We start from the raw sequence: 19846 nt of genomic DNA on the forward strand, positions 1-19846 counted from the left end.
GGATATGCATTTAAGTTTCACTGAAGTATTGCACCATAAATATACTTAAGACACAAATAAAAAGGAATTTCCAAATACAGAGAAAAAGCCCTTGATGGTTAAGCCAGACTACCTCTGTCCTTAAACTTCCTTACTTCAAAGCAAGTCCCACAGAAGAAACTTTGAGGAAATGCTCTCCCTGTGGTTTCTAGATTGGGCTGTTTTGTGATTACAGACAAAATCTAAATAGCCTACAGTGGAAACAAACCTCCCTATTAACCTTTAACCTTCTTCCAATTAGGGCCAACAAGATTTCTTTTCTATTTTTTTAAATAAAGTGGGATCTAGTTTGTTTTTCAGTTTTCTTGGATAGCTGCTTTATGGGCCTTATCTTTTAATTGCTGAGATATGTACAGGTTAGATCCAGTAGCTGCAATATCATGGTTACTGACACATTCGGCAAATTCAGAATCTGTTGACCTTCAAGTGTATTGGAAAGCCCATCTGTTTGGACAGGCTTTTGCTTGATAGGGGGCCTTCTTTGTCTGATTGCAGTGTTACCCCTTTTGTCCTGTTAACTAAAGTAAATTTCATATGCCTGCACATCGTGCTGTTCAGTGGGTAAGAGAGACTGTTTTCCTCAAGTACTTCCCCCAAAAACCTCATGCATGTTTGATTGTAATGGATGACTGTCTCCGCCACTGACTGGAGACCCATGTAGCTGAAATTGTCTTCCTAAATACAGGCTAAGGGAGAAATTTTGACAATTCCACTGACATTTCATTCTTTTAATAGCTTTAGTATTGGCTGTCCCAATGCATTAATTTACAATGAAGCTAAACTGAATTAGTCATATCTATAAAAGCTCTTCAGGGTTGCACTTGTTATACTAAACTGAACTATTTCCAGCTGGTATGGCAGCTTGTGAGGCTTTTTTTTGGCAGAAATGTCATGTAATTTACCAATAGGTACAAAATAAAAGTTATTTCCAATTTGTTTTACAGGTCTTACTACATCAATGATCAGTGCAGTTGCTCAGGGATGCTGGAAAAGTTGCTCCCAATACAGTTCACGCAAAACACCATGTTCAGCACTTTGCTGTATCAATTTGACATGGCAAATGGAACATTCCTCAGGCAGCCCCTTATGTAGTGGGGTCCGGTACCTGTTCAGGCATATTATTATTTCAAGTAATTATCCTCACACTCAGTCTTGGTCTGCCTTGAAAGCCAGAAAATTCGGTCATTGAGGCTTCATTTTCCTGTTTAGACTATTGAATATTAGCATGTATTTTCCCCTTCTTATCTTTGTTGATTATGAGGATATGAAAAGCATACTTGAACATAAAGAGCTTCTTTTGTGAATCAGTTACAATGGTATTTAGAGTTATTTTTTTTCTAGGTTCTTAACAAATTGTGGTTTTGCTTTCAAAGTATCCTGTTTCAGATGCTTAGACCATAATTGTAAAGGTAAAAGCAGAGGATTTTGGTTAACTGAGCTAAGCTGAGGTCTGTTTAGGGGAAGGTAAAAGAGTTATTGGGGTAAAAGCTACTTGAACATAGAAGTGGGAAGCAGTATGTGTTTACTTCTCACAGTGTTACATCTTAGTACTCCTGATTCCTATCAGACCTACCAAAACCAGCATTTGATATTTCCTCCAGGTATTAACCTCTGTGAAAGTGGATGCTATGGTCGGAACTAGGGATTATAACTAAAATTTCTCTTATTTAAACACCCCATTTGTATCATGTTTACCAAAGTGTCTCTTAGAAATTATTATTGGCTTGCCTATCCCAAAACCAAAGACAACGTTTGGGTTTACATTCACCACTTGACATGGCATTTCTTCATGTGACTGTGCATCTATTCTTAATCTATTCTACTGTTATTTTACCTTCTGTCAATTCATCAACTGGCTTCAGAATTATTAGCAATGATAAGTTATTTTTGATGTCCAACATACTCCTAATTCTAAAGTGTAAATTTAATGCGTCTTCAGCAACTGGTGAGGTGTCACTAGCCATATAAATGAAAAGTCTGAAATTTTTGTTCCCAAACAAAGTCTTCATCCTTTTCTGAGCTATGTTAACATGAGTTTGTTTATGTTTTTTTAGTTTTTTTCTATATATATTTGGTAAAAATTAAGCATACTTAGGTCCTAGTGTTGTGAGTGGTTTCTTACAGATGAACTTTTCTATCCTTAGAGTTACATATAGGAATCAGTGAATCCAGGCATCTATGTCTATAACCTCAGAAGCTGAATAGGAGCTACTGGTTTGAGCAATCATGCTTTAAACTGAGATGCATAAACTGAGAGAGTCTTTTGATTCAGCAGGGTCAATGAATAAAGTCCACAATGATCAATGCAGTAAAGAGTGATCTTGGGAGCTGTATGATCTCAGGCCAGGCTTTATTATTTTTTTTTAATGGAAGTCCTTGAATTCATTTTGTTAAAGTATATTGTTGCCCAAATGGTGTACTAAGGACATTAGAAGTCAAAAGCTTGATAAAGGACATAGCCTTGCACAACCTCAAACACACTAGAGAGTTTGCATTCCTTAAATTTTATGAAGAAATATATTTAACAGTCAGTAATTATTTTCCTCGACAACTCATTCAAAACTGGATAAAATAAGTTGTTCCTTCCAGAAAATTTCTGACAATCAACTAAGAAATAGCAACAGTACCTACTTTAAAAGCAAAAAAAAAAAAAAAAAAAAAAAAAATCTACTCTAAAATCTGCTTCAAAAACTTTAAAGCAAAGCTACTGTAAGTCAACTACATTCTACTAAAAAGATTCCTCTGTCTTCACTGAGAGCAAAAAAAACCCTGTACCTGGAGGCAATGGAGCACCTAACTAGGGGCCTAAGTTATGATGTGACCTAATGGGAAACACAATAAAAAATTGTATGTGAGTGCAAATTTGCTCTAGAGATCCAGTGAACCATCTTCAGTACAGAAGTACAATTTTTTTCCTGTAGGATTCTTAAGCAAGATGTTCCCCTCTGCCCTCCCCCTCCCCTGACTTTCTTTTATGTGTGGTAAAACCTTGGTTATTATACTGACTGGATTATCTATTTTAATGGTATGCAGTTATCAAATACAATTTTAATTATATCAAAAGTATGTATTCTTTTATAGTTTACTAAAAAGTCCTTAACTTTCTTTATAGGAATCTGTTTTTTCCTGGCTTCCCAGGTACTTGAATCATAATTCTTATTTTGTTATAAATATTTAATTCATTATATATTATTTAATTTATCATCTTTGATTATTGCAGTAGGCTTTCACAAAAATGAACCAACAGAATGTAAACTTGTTCAGTTCTTGGCATTGCCTTTATTTTTTCTGAGAAATGTTGGCGTTTTCCAGGATTCTTGATCAAAAAAATCCTATTTTCTAATTTCCAGAGTCCTTCATGTTAATAGTGTAGCTTTGAAAAATCGCAGCTGCTGTGGTAAGCACTACAATATAAAGGAGCCAAGACAAGGTGCAGAAAAATAGTATACTGAGAGCCAAAGGTTACTGCCTTTTCTTACTAAGACTTCACAGAAATTGTTATTTCTGTTTGAGGTGTACCCTTCCAAATTATAAATGACAAAATGCATCTGTCCAAGTGATTCTTAATCCATCTGAGCATAGGTGTCTCTAATGAAATCTGATATTAAAGAATACAGTGTCCTGACAAGTTGGAAGTGACAGAATGCAGGTCCTGCTGTTGTTGGTACCTTAATTACTCAGGGTTAGGGATGACTACCTTACACCCCCATATGACTTTCTCAAAATACAGATCACACTAGTGAAAGCAATAATTTAATTCCTGGACTTGATTCTGAAGATTTTTCTTCACCCTCAACCCCAGGGTATGCTTGTGTGCTGTTTCATCCTATCAACAAAGGTGCACATTAATAGTAGCTGAAATGCTGGCATCTGAAAACAATATCCAAGTCTGTGTGTTTGGATTTTTTTACAGTGTTATCCTCTCAATTTATGTGCACAGCAAGTCACAGCTCAGTCCTGAGGATAAATTTATTTATATAATTATATAATATAGACATAATAATGCATATTATATAAAAATTTATCATATAAATTTATTGCTGTTCACAAAGCCATTTGTTACATGTTAATTTCTTAGAGATCTCAGATCTTAAGAAGATTGTACTGTTGGTGCTTATGGCATTGTGCAAATTAGGAAATGTATGGTGTAAGCAAAAGCTCATTGTAAGGTGTTTCCATTGACTTAGACTCTTGTCAAGCACTTGAGGATGAAAAGGACCTGCCATCACCAACCCCTGTCCTTGTTGAATGGAATGATTTATACCTTATTAGTACTTTCCATTGTTTCCAGGTGTTGAGATGTAACCCTGGCTGGTGATTAAGTGCCTTTTACGAGTCATGCTGGGGCTCACTCACTCCCCCCACAGTGGGATGGGGGAGAGGGTTGGAAGAGTAAAAGTGAGAACCTGTGGGCTGAGATGAAGACAGTTTAATAGGTATAGAAAAAGCTGTGCATGCAAGCAAAGCAAACCAAGGAATTAATTCACTGCTTTCCACCGGTAGGCAGGTGTTCAGTCATGTCCAGGACAGCAGGGCTCCATCATGTGTAATGGTTACTTTGGAAGACAAACACTGTAACACTGAACCTCCCCCGACTCCTTCTTCCTCCAGCTTACATACTCAGCATGACATCATGTGGTATGGAACATCCCTTTGGCTAGTTCAGGTCAGCTGTCCCGGCTGTGTCCCCTCCCAATTCTTTGTGCCCCCCAGCCCTCTCGCTGGCAGGGCCTGAGAAACTGAAAAGCCCTTGATTTTGTATAAACATCACCCGGCAACAACCCAAAATACCAGTGTGCCATCAACATTGTTCTCACACCAAATCCAATACTCAGCGCTGCACCAGCTACTAAGATGAAAATTTAACTCTATCCCAGCTGAAACAAGGACACCTGGTAGTTTCTTTAAAGCAGATAAACATGTTGAACTATATAAAGGCTTTGAGAGCTATATGTATGAATGTGAAAAGGTGTCTGTACCCCCAGCTAAATGACAAGCATGACATGCAGCTCAGGTTGTGCCAGTGAATGCGTCAAAAGAAAGCATCCACTTTTGCAAAGGGAATATTTCTGTAGCTGTAAAATAGATCCCTTTTTATGCATATCTGTTGTTGGGTCTAGTGAAAATACCAAACATGACGATGAACAAAAAGTGAGGTTAATAACCTTCTTTTTCATCCTCCTTCGTGGTTTGAAAATCTTTCAAATTTTTAAATGTTAGGTGAAAGGTAAGAACGCACAGTGCTATGTGCATTTCTGGCTAATGTGAAATGAAAATTGTCTACTTGAAGTACAGCTCATAAGTGAGAATTTTTAGGATTTTCTCTCTTCTTCCTTAGTATCTGATAAAATTGTCATTTGATGTCAACCTACTCCTTTTTTTACCTGTATTGGCAATGGTTTCCAAAAATTCACAGCCTTTGGAATATAACCACAGGTTCTTCAACATGCTGGTTTAGTTCACATGCAGCAATTGTCAAGATACCCTTATAAATTGAGTTGTTAACTCAAAGCAATCATAATATTTGAATCTTTGTCCCTATCCATCTTTAAGAATAAATAATAAGCATATAAAAAGTTAAAAGCTTTTTCAAATCATGCACCATGTTAGTTATCAGGAATGATATTGTAGTTAAGACATTGCACAGGGATTCATAAGGTGAAAGTTAATTTCTTAGCCCTTCCATTTGTTTGCTGTGCTTTATTCAGGTTTTTTCTATCAGCATTTTGAAGACAGCTAATGAAGGTTCATGTTGCTTCAATCATGTTGGCATTAACTATTCCAATCTATACTACTGTTTTTTCCAGTTATCCTTAACAGCACATTTTATGGCAAGAGGCAAAATAACTAAGATAATGACATATCATTGTAATAGAGAAGTAGTCCAGATGTGAACTGTATTCTTAGAAAGTTATTGATTAGAAATGTGTTTAGAAAACATACAATCTGAATTTATACACATAATGTCTCTAACTTTTTAATCCTTAGCATTTCTGTCTCAATTATGGCTATGTAAAATATGGAACAGTAATCTTTCAACCAAACACATTCAACCAAAGGATAGGAATGTATCTGAATTTAAAGATTAGAATTTAAAGTAAGAATTTAAAGAAGCAAATCTCAGATTTTATTGTTATTACAGACATTATGTAAGAAAAAATACTTAGATATGCTGTTTCTGAAGTAATCTATACACACTTAAAACTGTAATCACAAGTATATTCTGAAACATAGCTGATAAAAATAGTTCACATCAAAACCAAATCATAGCCCAGAAAAAGGTTTTATACACAAAATGAAAGGCACATTTCTTGTATTTCCATCTGATTCCCTCTGTGAAGAGAAAATACAAGAACCTCTGAGCTTGTAATTTTCAGAAATAGACATCTGTGACCACTAATGCAAGATTTGGGCCCTAGGTTTCTTTATTTTGTGCTTTGTTTTATCTTCATTTTTACAGATATTTGAATAATAAGGACACTAATATTTGTTCAAATATTAGAAAGCCACCAAGAAGAGTCAGTGATTAAAAAACATTTTATAATGGTATTTAGATTGATGTTCACCAATATATATTGTTATAGAGTCTTTTTCCCAAACTTACTTCAAGGTTCAGCCTTCCAACGTTAATTTACATTAACTTTTCCTGCACATTATCCCCACTGTTGTTTCTTTTATTTCCATGTATTTTATTATCTTGCTATATATTATTAAATCTAAGTAGGAATGTTAAGTTCAAAACTTTTCCTATCAGTAAACATTCTTTCCTATAAGATGTATTCAGAGCCTGGCTTTAACATAGCTACATCTTTTCAAGGTATTGAGGATGGTTTCGTGTACATGTAACAGATCCAGCATTCGATCAGTAAATATTTTTTAAGAGGTTTATCTTGAAAATGTAAGGACAGAGATGAAATCCTGGCCACATTAAATTCTGTGGAAGTAGGATTTCATTCTGTGTTTGGCCCTATGAAATCCCTATACTTTCCCATTTGTATATTAACCAAGTTACTGTCATGAAACCAGACTTACATAAAGCAAGCACATTATGGCTAGCCAATATTATAATTTATGTATAAGATATTGAATTCTTTAGTTTGACCAAAAGCTCATATTCTACCAGATGATTTGAAGTCAAAATAGGTTAGTTGGCATAATAAAGATATAATAAGTCACTGTTAAAAATATCTGAAAATTTCAGTTCTGAGCAGAGCTCTAGGCTTTCTTTCTCCCACTTTCAGAACATAAATCATTTATGTTATCCAGGTGTGATGAATATTAAATGATCTATGGAGGAAATAATATTAACAAACTTCTTTTATTATTAGAATGACTGCAGGGAATTATGGTCAGTCACTTGAGTGAAAGATGTGTAAGGCAAAATAATAAAATATGGAGATTGGATAATAAATCATTTCAATCAGGTTTGAAAGTAATAAACATACAGAAGCTAAAAAGCTAGCACTTTGACTAATGGAGCCATGAATTTCCTGCTCCTTGAGGGAGTTTATTTATTCCTTGTGCTGAACATCTAGAATTGCAAACATCATGTCATTCTATGAAAATACATCTCTATATTGAGAAATATACCTACTTGATTTTTTACCTTTGGGCATTCACCTTTAATGGTAAGAGGATGTCAAATTAGAGTGCTCTCAGATCCTTGTGACAAAAATCTTATCCTACCTAGCTGTTTCCTTAAAGAAATAGCTCAGTCAATGTTGTTTTGACTTGATAGCTACTGAGAAAATTTACTTTCCAACAAAAGATAGTACTTGTCTGATCATAAAAGGTAACATTCTGGGATTTTTCCCTCATCATGACAAATTCCTAGATCAGGATGAGACGCTGTTTTCAGAACATGCTTAAACTTCTGACTCTAGTCTTTTGATGTGTGTTATATAAATATTTTATTATACAAAATTGAAATTATATAGTTATTTGGGACAGTAAGGGCAAACTTTAAAATCATTGCCATTTCTTCTACTCTGATCCTTGTCTCTGAAAATGCTAGTAATTTCTTGTATGACAGTATTTTAACTAAAAAAGTGGTTAAGAACTTTAGCCTGCTTTGTAACTGCTTTAAAATCTATGACATAAAAAGTTTTCTAGGTTTAATTACTGTTCTTAAATACTAAGTGTACCTAAAATATAATTAATTTAATATTTTTCCTTGGTTTGTGGGTTGCAGTGCTTGCTTTGTGCCCTTTCATTTAACAGTTTCGCTATCTTCCTTCCACTCAAATAATTTTATTTTCTTTTTTAATTTATTTTTCCACAGCCTGAAGAAAACTAAAAATAAAATGGAAAAATATTATTAGAAATGTCACTTTGAATCAAAGTTTCCATTCCCCAAAAAGCATTTTTAAGGTGAATTTTTGTTTTTCTGTACTAGGCTCTCTTTTTCCAGATAACACAGAAGAAGGGGTTATTTGCTTCTTTTTCAGTTCAGAATAATAATGGCTTACAAGGAGCCCAAAGCTAAATACCAAACTATTCTATACTAACTTGACCTATACTGATGGCAGGTCAGGAATGACAAATCCCACCACATCACTGACCTTGTACAAATAAGTTTTACCCAGCTCTCTGGGAAGTGCTTAAGGATGTCTTATGTTAGAACATGTTTATTGCTTGGCAGTCTTCAATGGGCTCGAGCTGCTTGTGAGCCTTATTTGTGTAATTTCTTTTTTTTTTTTTTTTGTTTGGGTGTGTGTGTGTTTGTGGGTTTTGATGGATTTTTTTTTAGAAACAACAGTGCCTACTAAAAGCATGTTCTTAATGTGTGTTCTTAGTATGTTTTCTTAAAAGGGTTGACTACTTTGGCTGGTCAGGAGGCCTAATGCAATGAGTTAAGTTAAGCATATATCTGGGAACTGAAAGAGAGGATTTTACTATTCTTACTCTGACTTGCATTACAGTTCTAGAAAGAAATCTACTTCTTTATATCTAATTTTTTTTCTGTTTGAGAAACAGACTATTACCTTACAGGCTGGTTAAGGTTTTGTCTGATGTTGGCAAACAAGTTGTCTCACTGGTGCAAGTATACAAAATGGAAAACACTACATCCTTACCATTTTCCTGTCCTAACCCGTTATAGATTGAACCTGAGGTGGCCTGTTTTGTTTCTTATGCCTTTCCTTTGCCTTTATTTCAATGCCTGTGTCTTTATTTCCTACTGCCTTATATTAAGATGGCAGTTTGGTTTATAAATGGAAAATAAAGTATCCTTGTTGGATGAAAAGGGTATAATATGTCTGGGAGAGAAAGTCTATGACAAGGTATGAGCCTATTCTGAGGCTGTCCATCAATGCCCTCATATTACCTTAAGGCCTCTAACAGTTGCATCTTTGGCATGAAAATAAAGTCTATCCTTCCTGAGTGATTATGATAGGAGTATCATCATGTATAAGGGAATTCCTGTCAAGTCGTTTACTCTTGTAAAAAGATGTTTGAGATCTCCAGTCATTCATAGTTCTACTTCCTAATTTTTCTTATCTTTCTATTTTTATTTACACACAAAATAACTGACTTTTTCAGACAACTGTCTGTGGCTTTTTCACAAGTAAATGACCTGTAATGTCTTATTATTAGTTAGTCACTTCATTGTATAACAGCCAAGTATAATTTGTGTTTGCATCTAAAGAAAATACAAAACTTGTTACCTAAGAAGAACTAAAAGACCAAAAGTAGACAAATGTCTTTTTGTTTCAATAATGGATGACAGTAAGAATATGATTTCAAATTATTGTTTCATATGCTTTTTAAGTCTTCATTAGTCATTATCTTTGTGTGCTTTGTACTAACTACTACAAGAAGGACATAATTATGTGCAGAAACTGTTGCCTTTTACTAGATAGAGCATTTGAGACATCATGACTAATAATGTTCCCATCAGCTAAGATGTACATTACTATTTCCTGCACCTTAGAGGAAGAATTCAGCAAGTACTCAAGTAAAAGACAGTTAAAAATTCCTGACCAATTCTGAGTATTAGCTTTTACTAGAAAATGTCAGAGGGGTGGAAGTGCAGAAGTGTCATTTGATGCAGAGAAAGAAGCGGTAGATAGCCAGACATAACAACAGAACTGAAAATGAGTCATATTTGGTATTTTACCATATTTGTGGGCATTTCTTTTAAAAAAGAATTCCTGTGATAAAGTGAAGTAAATGACTGAAAGTTGGTATAAACCAATTTTATCTAAATGTTTCTAAGTGAGCAGTCACCCTCATGTAATTTCATAGTAAGCAGCCTCACAGTGCATGTTCTAAAGAGGAAAGGACACACCTCTTTAAAAAGTCGAGATCAGTTAAACTCTATTTAACAAGTCTTTTTTGGACAACAAAACTTAATGTGGTATGTGCTATGCTCTGGTACTCCTGCTGATGAAAAAAGATTGCTTTAGAGCTGGAGAAAGAGCTGGTGGGCAATATACACTGGAAGGCCAACTGAAGCTTGGTTGAAGTCTTACTATGAAACAGGGTAAGATTTCAGACTTTATAAGCTTAATGTATTACCATAGCAAGAGGAGAGGACTCCAGTGTTATTATTTTTGCACTTCGGGGAAGAGAATGCTGGTTACTGATTGTTGTCCTCTTTCCTCCCTTGGGCATTTTCTTCTTTTCTTTAAGTAATATTTTGTTAAGCCATTTTAGAGCATAACAGGGCTCACAGAGCCCTGAGACAGTTCAGTTTAATTTGGGGTAAGTTTTTCAGCTGGGCATTCATTTTGGTCCTCAGAATTGAACTTTGCCTTTTCTGCTTCCAGTTACAGGTTGGAAGAGGGGTGTGCTGAAAAGAAATAGAAATCCTCTCACTGTCTGCATTCTCTTGCCTTCAGACATCCACCAGCAAATAGTTTGGGGTTTATATTCTTAGGTAGCAAGGGTTACACTTTTTTTCTTTTCTCCAGTGAGTTTTTCTATCTACTATTAAGACATGTTTGTTATTCCTCCTTGTTCTTTAGCAGGTCTATACTAACACCAGCAGCTACCATCCCTGACTTACCTTCAGTGTTAAGTTTGTACAATAATTTCCCAGCAGGGAGCAAAGGAGAAGTCAGGCAACCAAATCTGAGTCTTGTAAGGTTGAGCCACATGAGTTAGAGCTATTTGTGGCTGATGACTACTTTAAAGGAAACAATGTAAAATGTAAATGCACTGTGAACTGAATGAAACAGAGATCAGCAACAAAACAACTTCAGGTGGGGCTGGAAGTCTGCTGAAAGTTTTGAGTCATTCCAGTTCCATACTGGGTAGATGGCTAATATGTTTTGTGACTTTGTCTCTGTTCACCTTTTGCAAACGAATAGCTTTCTCAGGTGTATCTTAAACTGTTATTACTAGATTACTCATTTCTGTTTCCTTTTCTAAACCTATTCAGAAGTTATTTTCCTTTTTTACTACTTTTTCTTCCCTTAAAACAGCATTCTGTTCCAGGAGCTGTTCACAGATGTTACCTTTTGCTTTGGTCTTCTTCAGTCCTTTCTTGTGCATCTGATTTGTAGTTTTCACTGTTCTCTTCCTGTAAAATCCCAGTTCTCTGTTGTAACACTCATTAATGCAGATACTGGATACAAAACCATACAAAATAATACAAACCTTTTCATATCTATCAACGTCATGTGATGAGGGCCTGGAAATGAAATTACACTCTTCATAATACTCCCATATATGATACATTCACTACTTTTATAATGCTTTCTTTTTCCTTTGCCTAAGAAGTAGTTTTCAGAACTTGAGAAATCACTGGTACTGAAGCATCTAATTATTGCCTTACAGCACTCCACAGTAGTCAGAAACATACACTGCTCTTCTTTGGTTAAGGGGATCCATTTAAAATGCCATCAGCATGCCAATATTCTATTTCCCTGTAGTCTTCTTCATCAATAATCATCTATTTCTTTGTAATTCATAACAACAGAGTAACTGTGATCCAACTTCTTGGTGAGACAAACTTAGCTCTTCTGGCACTTGATTCTTCCCCTCTGGTGACAGCAAGATCCAGTACAAGATCAAGCCTTTACTGAGGGAGTCCAGACATTTGCTGTCTAGCATGTTGAGGATGTAAAACCAACACTTGCTTTCATATGCTTTACATTTGTAGGACATGTTCAAATGCTAGAAGGATTAATTTTCTCAAAAGAAATTGATCCTGAGTTAATATCTTTAGCATATATATACATAGAACATATATATACATGGTTAAGCAATTATATTTCTTATATATATATACACACACACTATTAGATATAAGTATTTACTTTAACAAATGCCCCATAGCCTTGTCTTACAGGAATATAAGTGAAGAACAGCAGCCTGTAAAGGGCTGTTTCATAAGACAGAAATAAAATGCGTAATTCATGAATACATCATTAAGATACTGTTGCAAAATCTCTCTTGAAAAATTTAAGTTAATCGGATAGTTGACTATTTTTAAATGCAAGAAAATTTGTGGTGTTTTTTAGGTGCCATCTTGAGGGGGGTTTATGTTCCCTAGCTATATCACAATATTGAATCTATAGAAAAAAAGTAGTGAAGACATAAATTTACAGAGGATCTTGGAGGACATCACACAGGATAAAGGCAATAAAAAAGATAGAAAACCACACAAACATAACTATTTTGTCACTGCATTCAGTCCCACTTGACTATTGTGTTAATATTTATTCATTCACAATAAAATACCAACAAAATTACTTCTGTATTTTGCTTTCTGGCTACAAATTTTTGTGATCTTTTCATTTATTATGACTGTTTCCTTTTCAAAACTACTAGGTGGAGATTCCAAAGCTCTGGAGTCACAATGGAAAACTTGTGAAGCTGCTGTCCTATATTTCTGAGTGGAATAACACCTACACACACATTGGCATCATGTTCTACTGTCAGAACATACCATAACAGTGTCATTTTTAGTGTTATTTTTGCTTTACTTAATACCAAGAACTGTCCTTTTGTTCATTAGTTTTAGTTTGAAAACCTATACAGGCTAGTCGGGGGTGATACTTTCATAGCCTATCTGGGCCATTTGTTTCAGTGCTTTGCAGTCCCAGCTGTCTTCCCTGTCCAACTAAAGAACTTTGGTTTTTATCTTACCCTGTGCTGACAGGAAAAACTTTTCTTCTTCTTTTAAGGTATTTACTGTGTATATGAGGTTTTATACTGCATATCTTCTCTTTAGATTAAACAAATCCTATTCCTTCAAACCGTTCTTATATCTTATGTTTGCAGGTTGCTTATTATTCTTACTGCATTCCTTGGATTTTCTTCAGTCAGTCCACTTATTGCTTAAGTTGGATACAGTCTGCAGCTGAGATCTTCCAGGTACTACATACACTGAATTGATTACTTTGCTTTTTCTATATGCCACAATGTTTCCCTTTCTGTCAGAAGCAAAATATTCTTGACTTTTCTTTAATTGTGATCAAATACCTGTTTCAAAGAAATTGCCTATTGACAAATAGAGAACTTATGTTTAACCATACCGCATTGATTCCAATAATCTCATAATTTATTCTAATCCTTTCTTCTGATATGTTTTTCAGCCTTCGAAGAGCAGTGTTGTCTGGGAATTTATATGCATTTATCACTCAGGTTAATATTATATCTTAAGACAGGCTGAAAGAAACAGCTCTGACTCAAAGTCATGCCATCTTTGCAAGTAAATAGTCCAATTTTGCAAATGCTTAAGTGCAAAAGTAATTAAAATAATTAATAGAATTTAATAACAATGCTTGGGTGATTAGATATTTGTAGGATGCGGTTGATAAGGACTGATGGTAGAATGAAAATAATAGCTTTTTTATTGATGGTACATTCTTTTACATGTTTGATGTTTACTACTAACACAAGTTTGTAAGAGTAATATTAAACAGACCCAAATAAAGAGCACATTAGTAGTAGTCCAGAAATAACAGGACTGACTTAAAAGACTTGTGCAATATCACATAGGCAATATTCACGTACTGTTTGCAGTGGAAAGAAAGTCAATACTACAGTAGGTCATTCAGCTGCCTGATCTATTTGTAACAATGTTATACTCAAGAGCAAAGTATCAACAGTCTCTTAAAAGAAATTAATTCATAAACATATATCTTAATTCATAAGCATATGTCTTTTGGAAGTAAACCAAGTAAAAACTGTTCTACTGAACTAACCATTTTGTAAAGCCATATTAAAATTATTCACTAGATACTTACCATAATAGTTATACGTGATCAGTCATTGTGTGTATTGTATTGCCATTTGTTGTGGTTTTTCTTACTCACCTGCAGTTACTCCATAAATTCTTTGGATTCGATTCACCTATAGCACCAACTGCAGTGAGATTCTGCTCCTTCTTGCTTATCTAGTTGGTAATAAATAAACAAGAAAACAATGATAAGTTGGAGTAGTTATTTAAAGTCCCAGAAAAAAGAAAGAACATGTTGAACATGGAAAATTGACAGGACTTCTTAGCAGCCTGCGGTAAATGACAGGCTTGACACTTGTGGTCATGGACTACAATAACTAGCATCTACAGGGCTGAAAGTGTTTAATGAGACCTTTAAAACTGACTTCCTGAGACCAATCTATTTGGCTTATAAAATATCATGAAATAAAAGAAACTTCTGTTAAATTGTGCAGATCAATAGATAGCTCATTTTTATTAAAAATACAAGAATAAGTCAGTATTAGATTTCAATAATTCCATTCAATAAAATGAAAACATAATCAGCTCAAAAGTAAATTTAACTGAGTCATGGTAGCCCAAATAAATTATTTTGATACATGATGGTTTTATACCATAATATGTCTTAAATATCCATCAGATAACAAATACAGCAGATTTTCAGGTAAGATATTAGGTGATGAGATGCTGCAAAATCTGTCAGACAGTATGGTCTAGTTCCTTATGTGGAAGCTCATTTTGGGTTTTTTGTTTTTTTTTTAAAAGGGCAGCTTTATTGTTTTTATAATATTTTCATTCTCAGAAGCAATTTGGAATTTGAAAATGATATATTAATAAGGGATATTAGGTTAACCAGCACTGATCCCAGGTTGTTGGGTTTTTGAGTGTGGGGAGGTGGACAGAGGCTGAGTATTTTAATCTACACACATACTTTCTACCACCCTTGGAAATTTTTCAGTGTCATCAATGTGCTACACAAATACAGTAGAAATTGTCTTCTGCATTAGACCAGTCCTTTGGCTGCCATTCTCTTGCTGACTGGCATTCTCCTTGTTTCAAGTCTAGCTTCTTCAGAGGAAGACTGAAAATCTCACTACCAGCTAAATACACAGTCCCAGACATCTTTTGTTTTGATGTTTTCAACATCTGTTGAAGTTATTTGGCAAACAGGACTGTTTATGCAGAGTTGCTTTGTGTTCAACACAGTGATACCACTGAGAATAGAGACCCTCTGTTCTCCAAGCTTCACTGCATTATTACCACCAACATAAACCCATGTTAAAATCAACCTGGAAAGAATCAACCCATTTTTTGTACTTCAGACAGAGGCAAGGACTGCATCATCCTAGGTGTTAGGTAAGCTTCAATCATAATCTGAAATTATTTTTCTACAGTCATTTATTTCTTCATTTTTTTAATTGCTGACACCACAAATAAAGGTATCAATTAAAGGCATGGAACAGAGGTAACTGGGAATTTAAGAGATACCTTTAATTATAACTTATTTTATATTGACCAGTCATTTACAGGTAACAACTTTATTACAACCAAAAGGTAAACAATTAAGTTGCATTTGAATCTACAGTGGACAAATAAAAACTTTTTTCCACTTTGAGTAGTTAAATATTACCTACTTATACATAAACATACAAAATTTATCTACTCATATGTGAACTTGTGGAAGAACAGATTTTTAAACTGATAAATAAAAGTAACTATTCTGCCTTTATACTACTCTAGGCATAGAGTCTATTTGTTCAGCCATGTTCCTCTTCACATCTCTAATCTTTAAAATGTTTGAAGTGTATCAGATCCTGAAAACTCTCTCTTTTATCCCAAAAGTTTAAATTAGGTACAAAAAAACTTCTCTTAGCGTATTATGAATATCTGAAACTGCATTCTGTGAATAACAATATGATGGAAAACAACAGAACAGTTGACAATTGATCAAAATACTTATTTGAAGGTAACAAATATCTGAGCAATTTATTCAGACACATTTAGATTTAATTTTGCCTTTCTGAAAATCTCAGATATGGAGGTAGATGCAGATTTAGCTATAAACATGAGCCTACAGATACGAATTTCTGACAGATTTTGAACTGTTAGCAAAGAAATTGTGATTTTTTGAAGTTTCACCTGGAAAACTTTGTTGTCAACAGAGAAAAGCTTTCTGAATGTTTACCAGGGCTGAAGATTTCACTGTTCCAGACCCAATTCAAATGAAACCGTTGCATAGCATAAACACCTTTATCTAAGCAAGCATTCTAAGCATCATGTCTTGTATTTCACAGATATTTGCTGAGCTCTGAGTCACACAGCATTTATAAAACCTTGTGCAATAAACTAGGTCTATATCAGCTTCAGATATGTCTGACAAATGCAATAAATCACTGGTAATGGCTTCATGGAACATAAGTTGAATAACAATGTACTTTCAGTTACCCACGTGTAATGCTCTACTCTGTAGTCAGTTGTCCATTTATTGTATTTTAACCCGTTTATGATTATTTGGTAATACAGTGATAAACACAAGACAGTGAGTAAGCTACCATTTCAGTACCACTTCTAATATTCTTGTAAATGGATAGAAGGGAACAAACCAGGCATAGTGCTAATTTTTGTGCTACGTATGAAATAAGTTTACTATAGCTTTTTCAACAGTGAACCATAATATCAGTATATTAAACATTACTTTCATAGAATCTGCCTTTCTGTGTGTGTAAGGGCTAGGAACAAAACTAATCCCTTTGGAAATCATCAGGGATGAATTTGTACCTGCTGACAATTCTCTTAGGTCTAAAGTATAAGTAGTTTCAGCATAAATGAAGCAGGTTTTTCATTTATACAATCAGGAAAACAATATATGTGTTGTGCTAAATTTGTATTTTCTAAAAGTGTTCAGGTTGCACAGCTTTTCATGAGGCTACAGGTAAGTTTTCTGTGCTCTGTAAATTTATCCTTTTTTCTTTTTTGACTCCAGTCTTAAATATCTGGGAGGAAAAAGGTGGAGCACAGCTTATACCTAGATGCATGAATGGAAGGAGTGGAAAATAGCTGGAAGTAAACAGAGCTTGTTTTTTGTAATTGTACTGGAACTGAATATAAATACTCAGTATCCACCTTCAGGAGAGCATAGTCTAAAATTCTTTGAAATCTCTGGAAAGATTTTCTGTGAGATTTTGGGCCCTGTAGGCTCTATCCTTACTTTCCCTGTGACCAAATGGAGAACAGCGCTATGGTTGTGTACACTTGACAGAGTTATGCTTTCTCCGAATGAAGCACGAGCCTAACATGCACACGTAAAGCACTGTTTTGTAAAACCTAAACTGTATTACCACAATCCTGCTGCTTGGAATGGCATTATTATAAATGGAAAGTAGGTGTGTCAATATAAACTTCTGAATGGTTTTTGTTTGGTTTTGTTTCTGTATATGGAAATACAACACCCGCCAAAACTGAACTATACATAGCAAACGAAGTGTTCCTGAAATCATGAATCAATCAAAACAATGTTCAAAGTAATTTGAAAAGACCAGTAACCAAGATCTATCAAACTCAAAGGAGTTCTAAAACACTTCAAAATAATCAGTGGTTTAAATAGAAAGATTTAGTTCTGTTATTTAAACAGTTTTCAGAATACAGATTAAGAAGTACTGAGAGATTATGGATTAAGACATTCAAAATGGTTAGCAGAGGATGAGACTGCACACTAATCCTTGCAAAGTAAAATAAAACAGCAAAGTTTAAGCAAGCAATAAGACTACTGGATTTTGCACTGTCAAGGTGTTCTGCAGGAACACAGAAGCCTTACAACATAGCTCCTTCAATTACAAGGAAAGATACAGAATTATTTAAGGCATTTATTTCCAAATTTTAGAAAACAACCACGTCAGAATGTGCAAATATGTGGGTGCTAATCTGGCAATGAAAGCATCAGGCCAGTACAGCTATAAAAAAATACCATTCTTAGGAAAGAGTACAACAGTCAGAGTGCTTCATCTCAATATCTCTTAACCTGTTAGCCTGAAAATCCAGATTTAACCATTTTATCAAAAACTTGCTATTTTATTACTTGGATTTTTCTTCTCTTTTCATATTTCTTTAACTATTACTATGCTCTAAGAGTATAAACTCAAATATAACATATTATTACTTACAAAATAATAAGTAACGCATGATAATAAATGATGCAATCTGCAAAGTTAAGTCATAGGCAAAAAAGTAATATGAATTTTGGGAAAAAAGTCTTTTTCCCATAGAAAAATAATCTTTGCTACAAATCCAAATCTGTTTCACATTTGATCATATTAGCAATCACCCCACTTTGGCTATCAATACTTTTTCATAGGAACTTTGATGGCAGGGACTCAAAGTAATATGCAGAAGAGGACGAAGATAGGAGGAAGCACCTTTGAGCATTCATTCTGCTGCTGACTTACAGTACCACTCACTTGTAATGGTAGGTAAATTTTTAAAAGAATACTTCTGTCATCAAAATAGTCCGGCAGTTTGTACAGTCAAATATCATGATTGCAAATTAAAGTACTAAAAGAACACCACAGCTTGGAAAGAGCTAGCCTAAATTTAGAATCCCATGAGGTGCTGTGATGCCTTTGAACAGCATCTGACATCTGTACAAAATTATAAACTTGGAGGATATTAAAATCAGTAAAAAGTAAAGTACAGCTTAACCATTGTAGCAAAACAAAGCAGTACTTAAAAACAGAGTACTTACAAAGTAAAAGTTACAATAGCTTCTCATGTTTCTCAACTGATCATCTGGTCAAAATCCATCAGGAAGAGCACTATATTATTGTGCAAGAGATATTGCCTCCTTTAAAATTCACAGCAATATAGTGTACTGTCATATGGGAGCTTTGCAAATACTAAAAGAAATAATTGTCATAGTTTTTTAGTTTTTTTCATTTTATGGCTATTTAGAAAATGATAATTTTAAGAAACTTTTGAAGGGTACAATCTGTTTTGTTTCACAGGCTCATTTACTTCTTTTTACCCTAGAAAATATCTATGAAAAACTGAAAACCCTAGAACAGATAACAATACTGAAAGCATTTTCTTAGCAAAGACAGACAGTGGATCAATTTTCTGATCAGGTTGATTTAGATAGGTAGGTTAAACCTACTTATTATTGGATTAATCCTTGTCAGACTTTTGAATATTCAAATGTTTTCAATCTCTTTCTCTGACTTGACATCTTTTTTTACTGAAACATTATTTTCTATACATAATTCTGCATTAATTTTCTGCGAAGGGTTTTATAAGAGTGTATAACGTCAGGGAGGGTAGAGTCCTTGCCAACAGGAGATGGATTTGTAAAAACCTTAGCCATAATTTAGATTACAATTTATGAGAAAACACTTAAAAACGCAAAGGTAAATAGGTCCTTGGTGAATGTTCACTTGTTCTTAATGAAAATATTATTTTAAAATACTTTTTTAAAAATTCAATTAGCATTCTGGAGATTTATTAGGCAACAAAAATCACCTTCTTACCAAATGAATCTGGTATGAATGAAAGATGAATTTCAGGATTCCAAGGAAATAACAAAAATGTTTATTTTTTTCTTATTTTTCTAATTCACCAGAAATTTGAAGAAAAGCTAATTATTTGATT

The sequence above is a fragment of the Falco punctatus genome (assembly GCF_963210335.1).
Source record: "Falco punctatus genome assembly, chromosome: 8".
Classification (NCBI taxonomy): Eukaryota; Metazoa; Chordata; class Aves; order Falconiformes; family Falconidae; genus Falco; species Falco punctatus.